Raw genomic sequence first — 12,817 nt, forward strand, 5'->3', positions numbered from 1 at the left:
GGAAGACCCTTGCCTGGTATTTATAAAGCTTCTTGTAATACAATCCTGCTTTTAGACTTGGAGGTGAAAGAAAAGAGTTATTTATACCTTTGTGGAAAGAGATTATCTATGCTGATATAAGAAGTTATCATGCTGTTGAAGGCTGAGATTACCTTGGTGGCCACTGGATGTCGTTATTACTCTGAATAAATGAAGTCAAGGCTTATTCAGGCTGGCACTTGGAAATACTTTTCATCTGGAGATGAATCTTTAAGGCGGTGTGGAGGAAGTGTCTGCAGCCATCCTCTCACAATGAAACCTGAATGAAGAATCCCTTCTGACAGCCAGCAAAAGCAGTAAACAGTTGAAAAGTGAGGAGTCCCATGTCCATCCAAATTCAGCCCCTTTGTAACACAATATCACCCTCCCTGACACTTTTATTTTTTGTCTGGCCAGCTCTCCTATACTCTCCCTTTATCCTTAGGCTCACTTATCCTGTTCGGCTCTCCTGAAGGCAAATGGTTTGATTCAACTGACCCTTTATTGAAGGACAAATTATTCCCCCCACTGCCAAAGCAACAGATTTTAGGAAAAAGCTTAAAAATGGTTTTCACTGACCTTCATCGTGTGGCGAGATGTCCCTTCTCTTGTTTTAAAAGCTAGTCTGTTACAAACAAGTGTATTAAATGTCAAGAGGCTGATTCAACTGCTTAGAATATATGTCAGCTCTTATGTAGTAGGGTTTTTTCTTATTTTTTGAAACATGCATCCACTTTTAAAGGTGAGGTGTCATAAAAATTCTTTTTTCCCTGTTAGGTCTTTGGGTTATTTTTAATAGGGAATATTTATTCCTTGGCTTCAGCTCACTCTTGCTCTTTTTATTTTTCTTCTCCCCTTCCTTCCACTCCCAAATTATGGAGGTTGCAATTCTGCTTATACAACCTGCTTTAGTATGCAGTTAATTAATATTACACCATTAAAGATAGCAATTAATTTATGTGAGAAGAAATATACTTTCTCTGTAAAATTAGTTCTTTTCAAGATGGGTAACATCAGCATGTAAAAGGAGTGAAGTTTTGGCTGGTGTGAATTGGCATATTTCCAGTAAAATGATTGGTGTCAGCTTGTATTTTCCAGTTAGGTACATGGGTATATTTTCCTTTTAATACATTAATAAAATTTAGCACTGAGGGGGAACCTCAGGCTGTTTGAAATACGGTTCCCTGGTGCAGTCTTATCCTTCTTAGAAAGCTTTATCAAAATTTCTGTTGGTTTCAGTCAAGGCAGGATTTTCCTCCTGAGTTTCATGTGGGTCCCACTGAAGTTGGTGGGATTTTTGCACCAGTAGCAGCAGTCGTTGCCAGAGGACGTTGCTGCAAGGGGTACGTGTGTTGAGTTCACTTCTGCCAACGCTGGAAGGTGGCAAACATGGTGTCCTCCTCCTGAGTTCTATAGTCATTGCAATGCTTTCCCCTCTCTCCTCCCCGGGAAACACCTTGTTCAGATGTCTGTCATTTTGCTCAGTCAAGTTCAAAGGTTGGTTCAAAACATTTGCAGGCTATTTTCTAGTTGTTAGCATCTCATTGATTTTACATCACGACTTCTGTTCGCTAATGGTGTAAAAGCTTCTATCAAATAATTTCCATATTATGGGAATTCCTAGGGAGGGACTCTTTATCAGGTACTGTGGCAGTAGAATGAGGGGAAAAGATTTTAAACTGAAAGACAGAAGATTTAGTAGGATGAGGGGCAAAGATTTTAAACTGAAAGACAGAAGATTTAGATTAGGTTTTAGGAAGAAATTCTTTCCTGTGAGTGTGGTGAGATGCTGGAACAGGTTGCCCAGAGAAGCTGTGGATACCCCTTCCCTGGAGGTGTTCAAGGCCAGGGTGGATGGGGCTTTGAGCAACCTGGTCTGGTGGGAGGTGCCCCCTTCCCATGGCAGGGGCATTGGAACTAGATGATCTTTTGGAAAAATTCTTTACTGAAAGGGTTATCAGGCATTGGAGGGTGGGAGGTGTCACTTCCCATGGCAGGGGCATGGGAACTAGATGATCTTTTGGAAAATTTCTTCACTGAAAGGGTTATCAGGCATTGGAATTGGCTGCCCAGGGAAGTGGTTGAGGCACCATCCCTGGAGATATTCAAAATATGAGTTGACATGGTGCTCGGGAATATGGTTTAGTGTTGGTGTGTGCGTGTTTGTGGTTTTGTGGTTTGGTTTTTGTTTTGGTTTGGTTTGGTTTTTTGTGGTTGGACTAGATGATCTTAAAGGTCCCTTCCAACCTAGGTGATCCTGGGATTCTGTCATTTGCATTATACTTTGGCCAAGGTCCTGGAATTCTGTCATTTGCATTATACTTTGGCCAAGGCTGTAACACACCCTTCTGTGGTATAATTCTACCTTAGCAAAACTCACTATTTATTTAAAGCAAATAGACAGGAAAGTTGTGATCACTGGGAGCTTGTTGCCACTGATCACCATTCTGTGCAACTGCTTCTACTGATGTGGAAAAACACCTTTGTTGAGTCTGTCTAACAAAGTCCAGCTTTTTAATGATCATGGTGTAAAACCTCACAGGAGTGGTTTTTTGCTGTTCTGTTGGTTGCTTGTTTCTATCAAAATTGTTTGCAAATAATACTGTTTACACATACGTGTCTTCTCTCATGCTTTCATAACGATTTTCTCCCGAGCTCTGTCATGTATCTATTACTTGTAACTGGAGCAAATACCTAAGAGGTTATTAACCATAGTACCTAAGCAGTGATGGTTTTGAAGACAGGAGGAACAAGGACCAAGTTGGGCATCTTGCTGGAACAGGAATGGACATGGGGAGGGCTGAGGGCATGGCCAAGGTCCTGTCTTGTAAGGGGAGATGACAGCTACATTGCTTGTGTGGCCAAGAAAATACAGGGGGGAGGAACTAAATGCACCGTGTTAACACAAGAAAGAAGAACTGCAGAGGGAATGGAGTAGCTTAATCTCAAGGACGATATTGCTACAAGAATAACTTTTTATAAATGCTGTGTGAGTAACTGTGTGCTGAAATGCAGCAGAGTGATGTTTGGAACAGTCTCCCGGCTGAAGTAGCTTGAGCAGAAAATTTAACTTTTAAATTGGAGCTTGATGCATTTATCTGGATTATATGAGATTGTTGCCTTCAGTGGTTCTCTAGAAGTCTTTCCACAGGAAAGGAAAGCATTTATGTAGGCTGTGGGACATAGTCTTACAAGCATTTATTAACAACCTAATTGATTACTTCCTGCGTTACCAAATGCAACAGTGTTCCTTTAAATGTGGAAGTGTGACAAAAATAGCTCCAAAGCACTGAGTATGACTCGAGGCAATTCAGAAAGTCCTTCCTGATTTTTCTGTCAAGTGGGTTAAGCAGGCCCAAAGTGATTTCTTTTTAAGCAATCTTTTATTTATGAAGATGAGCCCAGGAGAAGCAGGAGCCATGCGGGCAGCCCCAGGTTCGGCGCTGGGGGGCAACGGTTGGCTTTGGCCATGTCACTGTGGGCTGGTGGGCTGTTTCCCATTCCTTCAGCATTCCCAAGCTTTCTACTGAAAGGGCTAGTGGTTCAGAATCTTCTCATTTCCTTCTGTTACCTTTTTATGCCAGTTCTGTGAGCTTATTCTCATTACCATTTTGGTCAACTGTTATTTATCCCTTAATCTCTTTCCCTCTCTTCCCTGCTCTCCCCAAAGTGTGTTTCCTTTCTTTTCCTCCCATCACTTGTGATCTTTGCGTTTTGGGTTAGACTTCATGTCCTCTAGTAAAACAAACCCTTTAATCTCCTTCTCATCCTAGGAGCCTTTCTCTGTACCAATTCTGGTTTTAAATTTAAACCCAGGAGAACAAGATCATACAAATAACCCAGAGGAAACGGTACTTTAAAAAATAGAATTGTATGAAACACTCCCTTATTTCCTGGTTCTCCTGGAATTATTTTGGCTGAAATATTCTAGAACTGCATTTACTTTTTTTTTCTGTCATACCATGTTGACATGACCTTGCCAAACACTACTACATCCAATTTTTAAATTATAGTATAAAAGAGCAGATGCAAAAAAAAAAAAAAAAAAAAAAAGTAATAATTATTCTAATACTTAAATACAGACATTCTTTTGAATTCTGAATATATAGGCTTTTGTTCTATTTGTCTCCAGGGGTACTAACTTTAGTTAGTATTCAGTCTGAGGAAGGTGTTCCTTTAGTAAGCAATGCTTACCAAGAGTGATTATTCCAAAACAGCAAAGCTGCTGTCATGACACTGGTTCTCTGCTGCTGTGGTTTGATACTCTTATTTTCTTTTCCTTCTCTTAATTCCCACCCATCCAACATATCCTGACAGTGCTTTTTATTCAAGGTTCTGATTCTGGTAGGTCATAACCTGTGGGGAAACCACAGCTGCTACATCTCTGTTGAGGTTTGGGAAATTACATGATAGTAAAGCTGGCTGTGATCAGACTTTAAAGCACAATGGCTTTATCTGCTGGTGACCTGCTTCTCTCCACCATCCTGACTGCTGAGAATGGTGTGTTCATTTTCATGTGCTAGCATCTTGTTTTAGTCTACTGTAAACCAGAGCCTTTAATTCTTCAGGAAGCCATGGCTGCTGTAGATGACAACTTGGTGCTGGCCCACAGGTGTGTAGTCATGTTATCTGCTGTAATGTGGGCACTGAATTGTTGCTACTGGCTACAAGATTGTTTAATTTGGGGCATTTTTGGTTGTATAGCATGTGCAGCTTTCCTTACATCTGACTGAAGGAAAAAACAGATATTAAGATAAGGAGGAGCTGCTTTAGAGCTGTCACTTCTTCAAACACTGCCCTTCAAGTGTTCCCATTCTCTCTGTTTCTGTGATTCTGCAGTTTAATCACCCAGCCCATTTTTCTGACAGATTGCTCCCTGCAAAGCAAAAGCCAGTGCATTGTCAACTTCTGTTTTGAAAGTTCAAATTTACACTTACTGTCTTGGGGGAATATTGTGTGGCCTGATTCTGGCATATTCTGTGTATCCTTAGGTATCTCTCTGTAACTAACTCATCTAATTCCTCCTGTATGTAATGTTCCAAAGGTTTTCCTAGGGTGGTAACATCTTTTAAGTGTTGTAGACCATCAGGCTGTCTCTTCTATTGTTTCAGCTTGTTTAATGAAGGTGGCTTTTAGTCTTTCCTTAAATGATATGGGGTTTAGTTTATGAATACATCTGCTGGAATGACTATATTCATATTTCTTTATATACATTGAGCCTCAGTATCTCTTTCCTCTTGTGTACAGATATGAGAAGGGGGAGAAAAAAATATTTCACACTCTGTATATGTATTCAGGACAGATAAAACTGGAATTGTTGCCTGTTGCCATGTTTTCCTCAGACTTCTGCTTTGAGCCCCCTTTCCCATACATGGTATATACGGTTTTGCCAATCTGTAGTTATTTCCAGTGGCTGGCTGGCTCTGGCTGCTTCTCTGACCAGAACAGCTATTTGCCATAGGTGGGCCAATGGAAAAATAGATCTTGTTTACTTCAGAAACCCATTTTATATACTTCAAGTGCTTCTAGGTCGTGCAACCACAAGCTTGTCTAACCGTATTGCCCTGTTTCATAGTGGATAGTATGTTGTCCTAAAAATTTTGCTTTGCTTGCATCCTGAGACTTACTAGGGCAACACTTTGTGAATAATCCCTATTGATACTGTAGATTTTTCCAGGGAAAAATAAAAAGTAGAGCCAACAGAAAAACTGTAAAAGTTCTAATGTGTCCACCTCTTGAATGTTGCAGGTACTTTTGGTGATCCCACTTATAAAGAGCCTAATTGAGCAATGTAAGGTACAGGAGGGAGCAGCAATGATCAGAGATGGGAAGTGGCTTCTTGAGGAGAGAAGGCTGGGTTAAGGCTCGACAGTTCTTATAGAATCATAGAATAGTTAGAGTTGGAATGGGGCTTAAAGATCATTGAGTTCCAACACCCCTGCCATGGGCAGGGACACCTCCCACCAGACCAGGTTGCTCAAAGTCCCATCCAGCCTGGTCTTGAGCACCTCCAGGGAGGGGGTATCCACAACTTCTCTGGGCAACCTGTTCCAGTGTCTCACCATCCTCATAGTGAAAAATTTCTTCCTAATATCTAAACTAAATCTCCCTTCTTTCAGTTTAAAACCATTACGCCTCTTCCTTTTACTACACTCCCTGATAAAGTGTCCCTCCCCATCTCTCCTGTAGCCCGCTTTAGGTACTGGAAGGCTGCAGTAATGTCTCCCCAGAGCCTTCTCTTTTCCAGGCTGAACAACTCCAACTCTCTCAGCTTGTCCTCATAGGGGACCATAACCTCATGCTGGGTAAACACTTAAAGCAATGCAAAGTACAACCAGAGACTCAGAGTTTGTCTATAAATGACATACTGTTGTTGTCTAGATTTTCCTCAGTCTTTTTTTAAACACATTTGGAATTTGCCATGTTGCAAAATTGCTGTGTAAGTGGTTACGGTTATTAACTTCATTAATTTGGTGTTGTCTTTGTCATTGAAACAACATGAATTACAGTTTTACATGCCATTTTTCCAGGAATTTGAGCAGCTTTAATGCATACCTGGCTGGAGATTACCTGTTTTAAAAAATGAGTTAGCTGGAAATAAGTGTGTGACCCCTGGTGTTACTAACCAAACTGTCCTCGCCCCACAACTGATCATTTTAACAAAGAAATTCTGTTGTTGATATAAATATAATTTCTACAGCAAAATGACATAAATTTGGGAAAGGACTAATGAACTTCATAGATGCTGTACTATAAGTCTAGTAAGGAAAGATCTTCGTGATGAATCCCTTTCAAGTTAGTTCTTTACACAAGTGGACCTTGCTAAGGAATCGTGATTATTTTTTTTTAAATTATTTTAAACTCAAACTAAGGACATCTGTAGGTGCTGTGTTAAACTAATTTTCTTTACAAGACATCTTAAAATTATATTTTCAAGTGATAGTTGTGTATTTAGGAAAGTTTATATAAAAATTTTCATTTTTCTTTACCAAGTTCTTTTAAAAGTACTCCTTCACTTGCACTAAAATAGACAGTGATGGGAGAGGTAGTTGTATAGCCTTTGCAGTTGAAGGCTGTTCTGAAAACTAAGCTTTGATTTTACTTGTCAAAGCTTCATTTTTAGTGTGTTTTTTCCCCTTGTTTTTTTCTTTTTTTTTCAACTGATCCTTCTTCGTAAGACTCTTGACTCAGATTCAAGGATTCCTTAAAAACTGTCAGTAAATTGTAGATGAGAAAAGAAAGCAATTCAGAATTACTCTGGGGACCTGCAGCCTGCAGGTGGACACCAATGACAAAATGGTCTGTTGGAGATGCTCTTGAAATGAATCTTAGACTTTAGCATGATAACACAAAGGTACGAATCAACCAGTTTCCTCATATTTTTCTGTGAGCTCTTTTGTTGTATATGTTTATCTTCCCCTTGAGCCATGATAGTATTTACAGTTAAAGATATTTATCTTTCAAGATATGAGTGAGAATTTATTTCAGAATATAGAACCGAGAACTCTTGTGACAATAACTGCATGAAGTATCTTGGAAATGAAACAAGCTTATGCCTCATGGATGCATGATGTTTACAGAATATAAAAAAGGTGTTTGTAGCTTTCATTAGAGTAGGAAAAAAGCATCCAGTAGTTTAGCATTTTCCAGAGTCACTCAAATTCCCAAAGTGTCCTGTTTGTGATAGTTTCAAATGTCTGGCTATATAGAACAGAAAAAACATAACATCTTAATTCTGCCTAGTTATATTCTAGAAATAAAACAAAGTGAAGCAAAGACTGGTTGGAGGCCAGTAACTAGCAGTGTACCTCAGAGGTCAGTACTGGGTCCAATCCTGTTCAGTATCTTCACTAATGACCTGGACAACAGTGCAGAGTGCACCCTCAGTGAATTTTCAGAGGATGCCAAACTAGGAGATGTAGCTGATATGCCAGTGGGTCATGCTGGCATCCAGAGGGACCTGGACAGCCTGGAGAAATGAGCTGACAGGAACTTCATGAAGTTCAACAAGGAGAAGTCCAAAGTCCTGTAGAAGGGGAGGAACGACCCCGGGCACCAGTATATGCTGAGAGCCACCCAGCTGGAAAGCAGCTTGATAGAAAAGGACTTGAGGCCTTGGTGGACATCAAGTTGAATGTGAGCCTGCAATGTGCCCTTGTGGCAAAGAAGTTGAATGGGTTCCTGGACTGCATTAGGAGTGCTGCCAGCAGGGAGATGATTATTCCCCTCTACTGAGCACTGGTGAGGCCCCACCTGGAGTGCTGTGTCAAAATCTGGGCTCCCCAGTACAAAGGGGACATGGACAGACTGGAGAGAGTCCAGAGAGGGACCACTAAGGGTCTGGAAAGGACTGGAGGACTGAGGAAAGGCCGAAAGAGCTGGGACTGTCCAGCCTGGAGAAGGCTTGGCTCGGACAGATTTTATCAATGTGTATCAATACCTGAAGGGAGGGTGCACAGAAGGCAGGGTCAGGCTCTTTTCTGTGGTGCCCAGAGACAGGACCAGGGGCACTAGACACAGACTGAAACATAGGAGGTTCCTTCTGAACATCAGGAAACTCTTTTTTACAGTGAGGGTGACTGAGTGCTGGCACAGGTTGCCCAGACAGGTCGTGGAGTCTCCATCCTTGGAGATATTCAAAAGCGATCTGGACATAGTCCTGGACAGCCAGCTCTAGGTGACCCTGCTTGAGCAGAGGAGGTGGACCAGATGACCTCCAGACATCCTTTCCAACTTCAACCATTTTGTGATTCCATGAAATACTATTTTTACAGTGAGGGTGACTGAGTGCTGGCACAGGTTGCCCAGACAGGTCGTGGAGTCTCCATCCTTGGAGATATTCAAAAGCGATCTGGACATAGTCCTGGACAGCCAGCTCTAGGTGACCCTGCTTGAGCAGAGGAGGTGGACCAGATGACCTCCAGACATCCTTTCCAACTTCAACCATTTTGTGATTCCATGAAATACTAAACGTACACAGGATTGTATATAACAATTTACAATGCAGAGATCTCAGGGTATTCGTGTGGAACTCTTGAAGAGTGATTTTCTAAGGCTCTTAAACCTGAGCTCAAAGACTTTAACTAAACCTTATGCCTAAATATGTGAATAGTCCTGTTAATTTCAAGTACAGTTTATATCCTTAGAAACATGCTGCTTTGTGGAGCCGATTATAGTATATAAATTGCTAGTTCTTAGTAAGATCTTAGGAGCACAGGAGCAAAGTTTCTTTATATTCTTGTACTAAAATGCAAAACTCTGAATTAAAGCTAGAGTCTTCCTAGAAAACTGTTTTAAATCTTCATCTAAGGATACAGGAGACAGGTTGGTGCTTGTAAATGGCTACTCAAGTCCATAAGCAGATGTTATCTGCCAAGAATAGCTCAGAAAAACATCCTTACAAAGAAAGGACCTTCTAAATACAGTGCTGGGAAAAAAAAAAAAGGGGGAAGGAGAAAATAGAGAAAAAAAACAAAAAAACCAGAACAAGAAAACATTTCAATGCTTATTCAGATAATCACCAATTTCAGCAGGTGTTTGTATGCCTTTCTGAGCTTGGATTGATTATGTATATCTGGATGGAAATCTGCCTGTGCTTCCTGCACACTGGTACCAGACATGCCAATTAAGAATTGCTTGAGGTAGTGATTTTGAAGGTGGCAATCCTTTTTAAAATATTCTCTGGGTTCCTATTTTATCTAGCCATGGGAAATTTCCCTCTTCTTTTCACAGTAACGTGTAAAGCACAGAGTTTCTTCTTGCTGAAGCAATTTCCGTGTCATTTATCAAGGCACTTGCACTTAATTACAAGCTGTGAGCTGCTGATCAGGGGCTTGGAAATGACCTCACTCCGTAGTTGAAGTGGCCAAGGGAAGCTGCTGTGCAGCCACCAAGTTGGAGACAGAAGGTCTTGGTGGTGGTGACAAGGGTACAGAAACGCTGCCATGACCCTCTGGGTTGTTGCATGTTCATAGATCAATAGTACCCATAGGAAGAGAAGTTCTGCTCTGTTAAACCAGCCCTGTTGGTGGGATGTGGTGGGTGTTGATATATTTGTAATGGAGACATTATTCTGTTTATATCTATTTGGACCAGCTGAGATTATGTATTTACTGGAGATTATAAATCAACGTTCTACTGGTTCCCCCAGGCAGACACAAAGGTATTTATTCATCCCTTTTCTGTACAGAACTCATTAAGTAATGCATGGGAAAACAGCTGTGAGTCTTTGTATTTGCAAATGAGTTTCAGTCGATTAGAATTGTGCTGTGAGACTTAAATTCCTGAAGTTTTAGGAACAACACATGGCTGATTGGCCATATGTAATACTCAAATGTTGCAGTTTTGCATTTGGGAAGGAAAACATCCTGCAGGAAAGGATTTGTCTGCATGTGGAAATGTAATTATAGAAGATAGAGAACTATGGAGATACATACATTTATTTACTTCTGCTCATTGCTGAACAGCAGACACAACAGCAGAGCATCTAATGTCTGGATGAAAGTTTATCCCCAGCGAGGACTACTTTTTCATAGACAGTTGAAAGAGTGCCCACCTGACTCTTGAGAAGATGATTTCTATATAGCAGTACTCTGTTTAGTTAGGTCAGTTGGAAAAGCAGTAGACAAGCTTTCATGGAAAGGTGTTCTTCAACAGGTCTGAAGTAAAGAAAGACTTCAAAATACCATGGAAGTTGAACTTAGAACATTTGTTTATATTAGCTATATCTTTAAGGTTTGATATTTGCTTCCTTGTCAGACTTAAAAAGGTGGACTTTTTCATGTATTGTAGTTGACCTAATAGCAGGCTGTATCTGTCTATGAACCTCATCTTATCTTGTGTTAACTGGACTCTGCTTCAGAACTTTATGAGCAAGTAGGCGGTTTAGATTTGCCTGTCTCCTTAGTGCTTGAGTATCTGATAATATTTACAAATCTGTTATTAAGCAATAAATCTAAAGTGATTTGACCTGTGACTTCCTTCCCACAGTGCTTTACACGCTGTGGAGATAACCACCATTTAAACCTTTTTGAAGGTTCTGGGTGATTAACATTTCAGTTTTAATTTTCATTGTCCTTTGTAAAATCACCCATTATTGCAAATTCATGTCCTAATATGTAAATTTGTCCTTTACAAATTGGATATCAATGCTGTGGTAAATTGGTCAAGCATCATAGGGTAGCAAGCAGTCATTGTATTGAGTAGTAGCATCTATTTTCTAGACTTGTGTTTCTTAGTTTGCTTTTGAAACCACTGGTAAAAACAAAAATCAGGAGACATTCTTGATTAGCATTTTAAGGGATTTTTTTTAACTTAAAGTAAATGTTAAATTAATTTTTTTAGGGCTTTTTTTTTTTTTTCAAAATCTAAACCAGGTCTGTCGCCATTAAAATAGTGTCAAGATTAAATATTCAATTGTTTCATTAGTTTTAAAACAATAAATGTGCATTGGGGTTTTTAATTTTATTTATTTTTTTTCTTAACCTTGTTATTCCTTAGTCTCTAAATTTTATAACTTCAGTTTGGCAAAATATAATTACGCAAAAAAATAATTACACCTAATGTAATTTCTAGATGCCCTGAAGCATTTTGCTTCACCTCGTCCTGCAGCTCAAGGAGGACACAGGTCTCTGGAGTTGTGTGTGTTGCATCTGCCAGTCCCACAGGGACATCTGAGGTACCCTAGGGCACCGAAATGATACTGTATGCTCGTGTTGGAAGAATTGAATCTTATCCTCTCCAATTATTTTAACTTAATATTTATATATATATTTTTATATAATTATATTTTATTATTTATGGAAGTTAACCTGAGTCTACATGCATAGCTGAAAGGAGGTTTTGTCAGAAATTTCGCCTAACTCCAACATACCTCTAATATTTCTTTCTAAAGAAGCTCAAGTATATATGCTGGTTGTTGATAATAATACCATTTGAAAGCTCACCATTTCCCATTGCTTATCTCGGAAGTTTTTCTGAAATTTTCTCAGAAATGAATAAGCAATGAAGGTAAATCCTGCCATTTAAGTGTTCACTAAAAAGATAGTTGTTACTCCAGTAAAAGGTTGGACAAAAAAGCATCTTGACAACTTGGAACAGACTCTTTAATTCTCCCTCTCAGTATGTACAATATGATCTAACATGCAGTTTAATCAACAGAAGTTCACGGGAATTGGACACCATCCACTTTCAGGGCTGTTTTAAGTCCTGACTCAAAGGTAGTTTACTCAAAGCAAAAACCTCCTTCTCACTTCTGTGAATTTTAGGTGAGGATTGTACAGCCTGAAGTCTGGTAACTTTCTTTAGCGATTAATACCTGGGAAAACACGGAGACTTGAGTCATCATGTTGTCAGAGCTGTATCTGTAGTAGTGAGATATAAAAATAAATACCCGTGTGGGTGCAGAACAGAGGTGAAATACGCATGCCATCTGGGTTACCTCTGTTTTAAGTGAGAAGGCAATTCGTAACTCTGTTATTAAAACGTATTTTGACAGAAGTGGGTTACAGGAATGGTCATGCCAAGAGAAAGTTGTATCCAGCAGGGATGTGACTGTTAGATGGGGAGGGGTTGGTGCCCTCTGCAACCAGAGGAGGGGTGGCAGTGTTTGGGGTGGCACGAGGAGGTAAGAGGAAGGTAGTTGTCCTGCTCCTTATGTGAGCAGCTGATCTGAAGCCTGAGATACAGAAGTAGTACTCGTTTCTCAGCTCCCTCATGGTCCTCACCGCTGTGCCATACCCTTGACTCAAGAAATTAAGAAATTAGTTCCATCTCAGTGCTTTTTTAGTCCCTGGCCCCG

General features: G+C 40.1%; 1 protein-coding gene across 1 annotated transcript in view; it reads left to right on the forward strand.

Annotated features, from left to right (window-relative positions):
* Positions 1-12,817, forward strand: part of SLC2A9 (solute carrier family 2 (facilitated glucose transporter), member 9) — a 164,515-nt gene that overhangs the window by 54,293 nt on the left and 97,405 nt on the right. The gene's annotated exons all lie outside the window — the stretch shown is intronic.

The sequence above is a fragment of the Calidris pugnax genome, unplaced genomic scaffold, assembly GCF_001431845.1.
Source record: "Calidris pugnax isolate Ruff unplaced genomic scaffold, ASM143184v1 scaffold14, whole genome shotgun sequence".
In the NCBI taxonomy this organism is placed as follows: Eukaryota; Metazoa; Chordata; class Aves; order Charadriiformes; family Scolopacidae; genus Calidris; species Calidris pugnax.